This window comes from Helianthus annuus, chromosome 2, assembly GCF_002127325.2.
Source record: "Helianthus annuus cultivar XRQ/B chromosome 2, HanXRQr2.0-SUNRISE, whole genome shotgun sequence".
Lineage (NCBI taxonomy): Eukaryota > Viridiplantae > Streptophyta > Magnoliopsida > Asterales > Asteraceae > Helianthus > Helianthus annuus.
The window spans coordinates 29336695-29347411 of record NC_035434.2 but is presented as its reverse complement, the minus strand read 5'-3'; positions in this window follow the sequence as shown (position 1 = coordinate 29347411).

Genomic DNA, 10717 nt, shown 5'->3' with positions numbered 1-10717 from the left:
GAAGTAAAACGACTATCTCTATCCGATACAATGGAGAGTGGGACTCCATGTAAGGATACTACTTCATCTACATACAACTTGGCTAACCTTTCCATGCTAAAGGTTTCCTTCATTGGTATAAAATGAGCTGATTTGGTTAATCGATCCACAATTACCCAAATAGCATCATTACCTTTTCTGGTTTTGGGTAACTTAGTAACAAAATCCATTGTTATGAGTTCCCATTTCCATACAGGCATTTCTAACTGTTGTAGTAGTCCTGAAGGTTTCTGATGTTCGGCTTTAATTTGTGAACAGGTTAGACACTTAGATACGTATTCGGCTATATCCTTTTTCATTCCTATCCACCAAAAATTATTTCTTAAATCTTGGTACATCTTATTATTTCCTGGATGTACAGTATACCTAGATTTATGAGATTCTTCTAAAATCTTATTTCTTAATTCTCCTTGTTTAGGTACCCAAATTCGTTTCTTGTGGAATCTCCAAATTCCATCTTTTCCTTGTTCTAATTCCTTTAGGTAACCTTTCATTCCTTCGGCATCGTCCTTGATTGCCGTTCCCTGAATTTTCTTCAATTGTTCCATTAAATCTACTTGTAGATTTAACCTAAGAGCACGGACTCGCTTTTGCTTTTCATGATACTTACGACTTAAGGCGTCTGCGACTACGTTTGCCTTTCCTTCGTGATATTGAATATCACAGTCATAATCACTTAGGATTTCCATCCACCTTCTTTGCCTCATGTTTAACTCTTTTTGCCCAAATATATACCTTAAACTCTTATGGTCCGTATAGATAGTAAACTTACTTCCATACAGATAATGTCTTCAAATTTTAAGAGAAAAAATTATGGCTCCTAATTCTAGGTCATGAGTCGTGTAATTTTCTTCGTGCTTTTTCAATTGCCTAGAGGCATACGCAATAACCTTTTTGCGTTGCATCAACACACATCCATATCCTAATTTTGAAGCATCACAGTATACTTCAAAATCCTCGGTTCCTTCGGGTAAAGCTAAAATTGGAGCATTCGTTAATTTGTGCTTTAGAATCCTAAATGCTTCTTCTTGTCTGGGTCCCCATTCAAACCTAACGGCTCTACAGGTTAGCTTAGTTAAAGGTACAGCTATCTTAGAGAAATCTTTAATAAATCGTCTATAGTATCCAGCTAAGCCTAGAAAACTTCTAACTTCCATAACTGTTTGTGGAGCTTTCCAATTTGTGATTGCTTCTATTTTAGCAGGATCTACGTGAATTCCTTCGTGATTCACCATATGACCTAAAAATTGCACTTCTTGTAGCCAGAATTCACACTTCAAGAATTTGGCATAAAGCTTTTCCTTTCTTAACAAAATTAAGAGTGCATGCAGGTGCTCACAATGTTCTTCCTGACTTTTGGAATAAATAAGTATATCGTCAATGAACACGATTACAAATTTATCCAAGTATGGTTTACAGATCCTATTCATCATGTCCATAAATGCGGCTGGAGCATTTGTTAATCCAAAGGGCATGACTGTAAACTCATAATGACCATACCTAGTTCTGAAAGCAGTTTTAGGTATGTCCTCCTCTTGTACTTTCAACTGGTGATATCCTGATCTTAAGTCTATCTTAGAGAAATACCTAGCTCCTTGCAATTGATCAAAAAGATCTTCAATCCTAGGTAATGGGTATCGGTTCTTAATTGTAATCTTATTCAATTCCCTATAATCGATACACATTCTCATTGATCCATCTTTCTTTTTCACAAACAACACTGGTGCACCCCAAGGGGATGAACTAGGTTGTATGAATCCTTTGCTTAGTAATTCATCTAATTGCTTTTTCAATTCTAGCATTTCAGTAGGTGCTAATCGATAAGGTGCTTTAGCTAGTGGTGTAGTACCTGGAATTAAATGAATTCTAAACTCTACTTCCCTATCAGGTGGTAAACCAGGTAATTCTTCTGGAAAGACATCTGGGTATTCTGAAACTATAGGGATGTCCTGGAGTTCCTTACTTTTAGTGTTAATGATTACAGAAATCATATACACCATTTCTTGTTTCCTTGAATAACTAGCCAATTTCATTACTGAAATGAATTTCAGTGGCTTTCGAGGTCTATTTCCTGTAATTAATATTACTTCTCCTGTGGGGGTACGGATTTCTACGGAATTCTTATAACACAGGATTCGAGCATGGTTGGCGACTAACCAATCCATTCCTAATACCACATCGAATCCGGCTAAATTCATAGGTAATAGGTTTGCAGAAAACTTATGACCTAACAATTCTATCTTTCCTTCTTGCACAACCTTGTCTATGTTGACAGAATTTCCATCTGCCGTTTCAACAGTAAAGATCTGCCTAAGGGTAGTTAGAGGTAAGTTAAGAGCTTGGCAGAATGAAGTATTAATGAAACTTTGGTTTGCACCAGAGTCAAATAATACTTTTGCATAGACGTTATGCACTAAGAACGTACCCGCTATCACGTCTGGAATGAGTTCGGCTTCTTGAGTGGTCAGCTGGAATGCACGCGCATTTTTCTTAGTTATTCCATCGGCCGTTTTAGCTTTATTGTCTGCTGGTTGGGCTAACTTAGGACATTCAGGTTTGATATGCCCTGTTTCTCCGCAGTTATAACAGATTCTTGTTTTCCTTCTGCAGTCTTCTTCCCGATGTCCTTTCGCCTTGCAGAAGTTGCAAAATATATTGCACTGTCCATAGTGTTTCTTTTTGCAATTTCTGCAGAAAGGAGGTGACGAGTATTGCCCGGTTCCTCTTTTCTTGACTTTATTGCTATTATTACCCACACGAAATCCTTGGGTAATCTTCTGAGCCAATTCCTTCTTGCGATCTTCTTCTCTGGTGCGGACTAGTTCATCGGTTAAGGTATTAGCTAATTCCACAGCATCGTCAATCGTGCATGGTCTCGCAGCTTTAACGATGTTACGGATTTCTCCGATTAATCCCCAAATATAACGGGAAATGAGTACCGGTTCTGGCGAAGCCAGGGAAGGTACCACTCTCGCATATTCGAAGAATGTCGAAGTATATCCTCGACAGTCTACACCTATCATACGATGACTCAGGAACTTGTTTGCCATTTGTTCCTTCTCGTATTCGGGACAGAATTTTCTTTCTACAAGACTCTTAAATTCTTCCCAATTCATTGCGTAGGCCACCCTTCTTCCTTTTGCTTGTAGCACCGTGTTCCACCCTTCTAGCGCCCCTTCTTTAAACAAGTTTGACGCATACATCACTTGATCTTCTTCAGCACATTTACTTATTGCAATTACTGCTTCGGTTTTCTCTAACCAACGCAGTGTTGCAGTTGCCCCTTCGTTACCTGCAAATTCTGCGGGTTTACAGGCAAGAAATTCTTTGTAAGTGCAACCAGGCGTTGCAGCTTTCATTTTCTTAGGGAGTGGGGCCTGTTGCGGATCATGATCGTCATGATTGCCGCCTCCATTTATGCTTTTACTGCCGTTATCTTCCAGAGTACGTTTACTAGGAATTAATTGTGGTTCGGCAGGTTTCTGAACAACAGTCACAATTTCTGGAATAGCATTGGCTATCCCTTGAGCAATAAAGTGCTCAATATCTTGTCTAGTTATATATTGATCTTCCTGATTTTGCTCAGACTGATTTACTTCATTAAATGGTTCACTATTAGTGTTTTCCATCTGCTAATTAGTATTAATAGAAATTATTAATGTCTAATTATTGATACCAAAATCACAGATAAACACATAGATCAGTATAACATGCAAGCATAGCCAAAATTGTCGATGCCTCGACTTCTGTTTTGTTTTATATATTATACCTGCTTCAATACACACTTTTTATCTTACATTGTTTTATTGCCCATTTTACAAAGTCAGTTTTACTATATTAGTTATAATACAAACAAACTTCTCCAACCCATCCTATCTTTTGGTTTACTGGCAGTTTCAGTAACGATGCTCCCTCTCGTCGTACTTCCAAGAGATCTGCTCCCCCATTTCCCGGATCCTATTCCCGGTGCCTATGAGTTCTTCACCAAACTGACGTAGTTCAGTTAAATTTTCATAGCTCATTGGCGGATTAGGGATAGGTTCTGGATCAAACTGTGGGAGAAAACTATAGGGACTATTGACTATATTTTGGAATTGCCAGTCATTGGTCCACCATTCCTCCATTTGGCCTAATGGTCGGGTGTGAACTAGTGGGTCTGGAATAGCTGGTCCTAGGTTTATTGGGAGTTGGGCTGTAGCAGGATAAGAGAAGAGATTATCGTTGATAGGCTCTAGTACATCACAATTATCTAGTAGGCGGTCTATTTCGTCCTGGAATGTGATTTCTTCAGGCTGTTTAGAGCTTTCTCCGATTTCTATTCCCTTCTGCTTTAGGTCTATCCCTATTTCTGCTGGTTTGGAACTTTCTCCGGTTTCTATTTCTTTTCCCTTGCTCACACTTACAGGATTTTCTATTTTAGGGAGTCTCCTAGGTTTCCTTCTACGCACCTTTCGCCACCCTACATATCTTCTCCTCTTTTTAGGTTTTGCTTTTTCCAGCGGTGGAGCTTGGAATTCCAGAGGTTCCTCTATGTCAGCAATGTAACCAGTGAAGTTGTGGGAGACTTCAATTGGCACAGGATAGAGGTTGAGGTTCTGAAAAGCCTCGGATAGCTCACTCATGTTGTGTAGCATATATGCAAAATGCACAAAATGTTAAGTTAAAACTTTGGAACAAAGCTTAACAAATAAACATTTTTATTGCACACCAATTTGTACAACATAACAGAACACACTCAGATTTATTGATTTATTTACTGGGAAGTACTTATTTCTAGATTTAGAGTTTAAAGGTTTGCATTTTCTGCTATAGTAGCGAGCAGATACAGATTTGCCCATTTTTCATCTAAGTTATTTTCCCCTGGTGGATTACTGTTAATTTCCTGAATTTCCGGGTTAAACCTCACTCTCTTGGTTTGGGGTTTCTTTTTCTCTTGATCCTTCCTAATAAACAAATTCCTTTTCTCCGGTGTAAGTGGGTTTTCATAATTTGCCTTACGGACAAAGATTCCTTCCTCTAACTTGATAGGAGATTTGGAGGAAGAGGTTCCTTGTTCTTTAGGTGTATTATCTAATTTACGGTAGATGGTAGAAATCTTTTGTTTACCCATGCTGTAATTTTAACAATTAGTCAATTAATGCACACATATTCATAGAATGACAATTTAAATTTCCTAAGTACTTAAATTAAAATAGTGAGCTTAATCAGTAAGCTTAAAATAGTGGCTCTGATACCACCTTTTCCTGTCACGGCCCCCGACCCGGTTTGACCCGTTTCAGGAGCCCCGGGACAGGAATCCCGTGGTATTTAATTTAGGCGACAACGGAAGTCTTTTTAAAACAGGATCTTTTAATAATTCAAACTGCCCGTTTTATAGCTGAGGGATAAATCCCATAATTTACAATAATATGATTTCTCCGGGAAATCTTTTATTTTCAAAACATGCTTCTTTTATTTATTTACACCGAGCCACTTTTCTAAGCTGGGAGTGCTCCACGGCACTTTTCTTTGCTCATACCAGATCACCTGAAACATGTTTGAAAAAGGTTTTGTCAGCGCGGAAATACTGAGTGAATCATTCATTTTACTGAAAACGACACATTTGTTATAATCTACAGTATTAAGGGGAATTACAATGTTTCTGATATCAAACCAACTACCCACAGTACTTGTCACTCGACTACCCATTGGCTATCTCGTTGTCCAAATGGTGTCTGTGACTGTGGTCAGATCACCCCTTGGCAAACTCGTTGTCCAAGTGTGACGGGAAAATAAGTAATGTATACAAAACCCCACATACCGGCTGTAACTTGGTGATTACATAGACTTAATCACTGTAACTATAACTTTAAAAATAACTTGGAGTTTTGTAAAACAGTTTGATAAAAAGAGAATGACTCACATTGCAGATTTACGAGCAGAGTATAAGCTTTACTGATTAGCCTTCTAACCTAATTTAAATAACAATGCACACACACAAACGGGATTAGTAACTAATTCAGCAGTTACGTCAATTCACGAGATTAAACCCTCACAACTATTATCAAGTGCGATACTTAATAATTCAATGGATTCACAACGAATGACAGAGCATAGTCCGAATTCGAACAGCACTTAAATATTCAAGTTGAAATCACAATGAATAACAAAGTATAAGCTCAATTTGAGCAGCACTCGGACAATCGTTGGATAGTTATAATCGATCGGACGTTGAATCCTAATAGCGATCGAGTTATTACCCTGATTGCGGTAGCACCTCGTGATCGTGTGTGTTTAATTGTGGTATTATGGCCTTAACTCGACGTACAGACAGTAACTTTACGTCGTTTTCATTTCCCTGTTCAAGTCCCAATGTCTGCTATTTATAGTAATTTTTGAGGCTTGCTTACGGGCCGTATGCCTGACCCCTTACGGTCCGTAAGCTAAGTAGTCTAATTCATAGGCTGCCTAGACTCGGGACGAGCCTTGGTGATTCAAAAATTTAACCAATCAGAGCATAGCAACGTTTAAATTTAGATAATTATCAACTAGGGTTTGCCCCCCTCGAGTTTTAGGGGTCCTGATCCTAATTCTGATTGTCCTGAAAATTTTAGGGCTAGTGCAGAATTAATTGGGTGTCTCAATTAGGGTTTTCTTATTGACTAATTATCGTCCTAATTATTGATTTTAGTGGCAGTTGTTACATTGCGTCCTTCAGCTTCTTGCAATCTAGATTCTTATGTTCAGAAGATTTGCAAATCCCACATGCCCTCGGCTGTGACTGGGATTTTGACTCATATCTGCACTTCCCGAAATGGTGCTTCTTGCAGATTTTACACTTGGGCTTATCACCTGACTGATGCCCATCTTTCTTAGATCCAGAACCCTTTTTGTGGTCAGAATTTCCCTTGTGTTTCTTATTCGAATGCCGTGAGTTGTCATCCTCATGCTTTCTCTTTTCAGCATCCGTGTTCCTCAGCGATCTCTGCCTGACTGCGTCCAGTGTGAGGGACAAGGATATATCAGCTGCAGATCTGAAAGTAGCTGGCGAAGAGGCCTTCACGCTTGCCTTAATTTCTGGGGCTAATCCCCCAATGAAACGAGCTATTCTTTTGGGTTCCGGGGTCACAAGATAAGGAACCAATCTTGACATTGTATTAAAGCTCGTAAGGTAAGCTTGGCAATCCAGGTTTTTCATAACCAACGATAAGAAATCAGACTCAATCTTTTCAACCTCATGCTGAGGGCAGTAGTTCTCCTTGATGAGGGTAACAAATTGATCTCATGTCATATTTTACAATGGAATCTTCCCGGTAGCTTGAATCAACGACCTCCACCAGGCTAGGGCCTCACCCTTGAACGATTGAGATACAAATTTTACAACATCCCTATCAGCACATCCGCTGATATCTACCACAGTGTCCATCTCATCCAACCATGTCATGCAATCAACTGCCCCTTTTTCCCCAGTAAAGTCCCGAGGCTTACAAGAAACAAATTATTTATAAGTACAGGACTTAGCACGTGGTTTATCATCAAATACTATCCTCTTGGATGGAACACTGATTTGGTTTGAGGAATGTCGATCATCATCTTTCTTTGGCTCATCTTTCTTAGAGGGTGGCTTGCTGTGAGCCTCTGAATGAGTCTTAGGCTTGGAATGCGGAGTGGATAGGGTCCTACTTCGAGTCCCGCTTGATTCACTATACTGCCGCTCCATAGCTTTTGTTACAGCATTATCTATCAGTGCTTGCAATTCCGCACCGGTCACATGTATCTTATTATTTTCATGGTTTTCCACCGGATGACTGTTTACCTCATCAGACCTAGCCATGTAGCTTTAATTGCTACATATAAGAAAATAATGGACAAGGTTTATTTAGAAGCTTTTACAGTATTTTATGATTTATTTACCATGGTTTTAATAACCATTTTGGTTAATTTATTAATTATTTATATATATTCAGGACCTTTATTACAATCCCTTATTATAATTTAATAATTGCACAAAAAGCCTAGTTACATAGACAGTTTTTAATTTATAACCCAGATTTTCACAGAATCGGGGTATTAAGGTTTGAATCAAAGTTCATTACCTTTTTTCTAGACAGGGAGTTGCAGGCTACTGCTGTCTTTAGTCCCAAAGGACGTTAATTATAGCCCGTAGGCACTTCATCCTTAAGGGATGGTTATATAAATAAGGGAAATTAGAATAACCCAGTTTAAAGATGGCATGTGTGATTTTATCGAATCACGGTTTGCCAAAAATGTTAACAGGCTTTCAGATGTTAACAAGGATTGGAATCTTTTGTGTAGGTTTTACCATTTTGGCCATGTCTGCAACGACATATAGACTAGGTTTTACCTTTAAGATTCTTTATAATGTTTAAACGCAGAACAATCCAAATTTGAGATGTTAATATGGATCTGAATCTAATTATGGAACTACCATCTGGGCCCTGTTTTAAGATGACACATGGCTAGGTCTTGTCCTTTTTAGATTTTGCAATTTTATTATAATGGTAGATCTTTTAATAGGAACGTTATTTTCATTTATTTTATGTTTTATGTTTATGCATATAATTAGCAATAAATATGAAAATTAAAATTAAACCATTCCATTACAAATTCAAACAGTACAAATTTTGCCCTAAACGGGACTTCTACTGAAATAACATGCCCATGCAGGGACCAAATAACAAACATACCCACGCAGGGGTCAACAGAAAGACATGCCCACACAGGGGCAGAATACAAAAAGACAAGCCCACGCAGGGGCTGAGTACATAAACAAAAGTCCACGCAGGGACTTGATTACAACATAAATAAATAAATAAACAAGGATCTTCAATAATCCCTTCTCTTGGACTTCCCCTTGATCAGGTCTGATAACCCCTTGAAGAAGCCTCGGTTGTTTCTGTGCTCCGTTTGAATATCCCGCTCATATCGGTCCAATTATGGCAAACTTTATATGAAAATTCATGGTTAAAATATACTTGTAAATATTTGTTTAAAAATATTTTTCTAAGTGTTAAATTTCTAGAAAAAAATTGCTGTAGTTTCCCCTTAAAATGGAGGTCTCCATGCTCTCAAAGCATATCATTTTCTTTTATAAATCATCACAATCAATCAACAAATCAAACAATACTTACCAATTTGCCAAAATCAAGCCATAATTACTACTTCATGAACTTGAAAATTTGTAAAAATTTGTAGTAACTTGGTAGTGTGTTTAGTAAGCTTAGTTACCCTTTAAAGTGTGGTTGTTTATTTAAAAACATCATTCTTGAAGAATTTAGATGTTTACAACTTGTAAAATAATTTTCTAAAAATATTTCTTCTTGAATTTTTCTTGTTAAATACATGTTCCTTCACTTGATTAACCACTAAAAATGTGGTTAGTTTCTTTAAGAACCAAGTTTATGTAAATCTTGTATTTTAACTTAGTTTCTTGAGAAAACTAGTTTTGAAATCATATTTTTACACGTCTTATACTACACTTTGATCATCATTATTCAAGAAATCCTTTCATACTTCAAGTTCATGCTTTCACATAAGGATGATCATCTTGATCTTTAACTTGATCATCCTCTCATCTTGCTAGATTATGTCTTTAATCACCATCTAGCAAGTTCATATGATGTTTAACATCATTAACAAAAACAATCAACAATCAAGAAGCATAACAACACTTAAACAACATGATTCATGGTGATTTTTAGTCTTATGTTTAAGATTATGTTCTTGATCATTAGTGTTCTTCATGATTATCTTCTTGTATCATCTTTTAACCAACTAAACAACATGTAAAATGGGGATTAAGATGGTCTTACTACTAGCTCAAGGCTAGGGATGAACACAAGATGAAGATGATGATGAATGTGATGGTTAATAGCACTTGAAAGAGGTCCTTCAATCTCCAAAGGCTCCAAGCTCCTTAAACAAGCTCCTAGCACCTTTATATGGCTTGAGAATGGATGAAAGTTGAATGATGATGGTGGTGGTGTGTGGCCTTGTTCTCGGCCGAGACTAGAGAAGGAGAGAAAGAGAGAGTTGTGTGTGTTGGTTTGTGATGAGAATGAGAGTTCATGAACTACTGGTTACACTTATAATTCTCCAACAAGTGTTACTCTTATGGATATTATGTTCTCTAAAGTAATAGACACGATCCATTAAAGAATTCAAATAAAATCAATGGTGGGGGCCCACCTCATGACCGTAAGATGGGGGATGCGTTTAGTTGAGTTTCAACGGTTAGTGTAACAACTTTCACCAAAACCATTATTTATTATTTTAATTGTCCAATAGGAAACCCTAATTGAGACCCCCAAGTGATCCTGCATAAACCCTAAAATTTTCAGAACAATCGAAATCAGGATCAGGGCCCCTAAAACTCAGGGGGGGTAAACCCTAGTTGGTATTATCTCGACAGTTTGCTGTAGGAATCGAATTAAGTCGAACGACCAACTCACCTAGGCTACAAATGAACGTGGCAACCCTATGCTGGAAGGGGTCCCCTCGCGCCACGCGACAGGCCCTCGCACCGCGCGAGGGAGACCACTTTCCAGTATAAATAGGGGAGGTTGGCACTTGCAATTACGCGTTGGTTTGACGTTAAAATTCAATTCAGGCACTGAGATATTGTCCAAATGTAGAATCGTGTTTTGACCCGAACGAGTCGTTCAGAGGAGTTTTGATC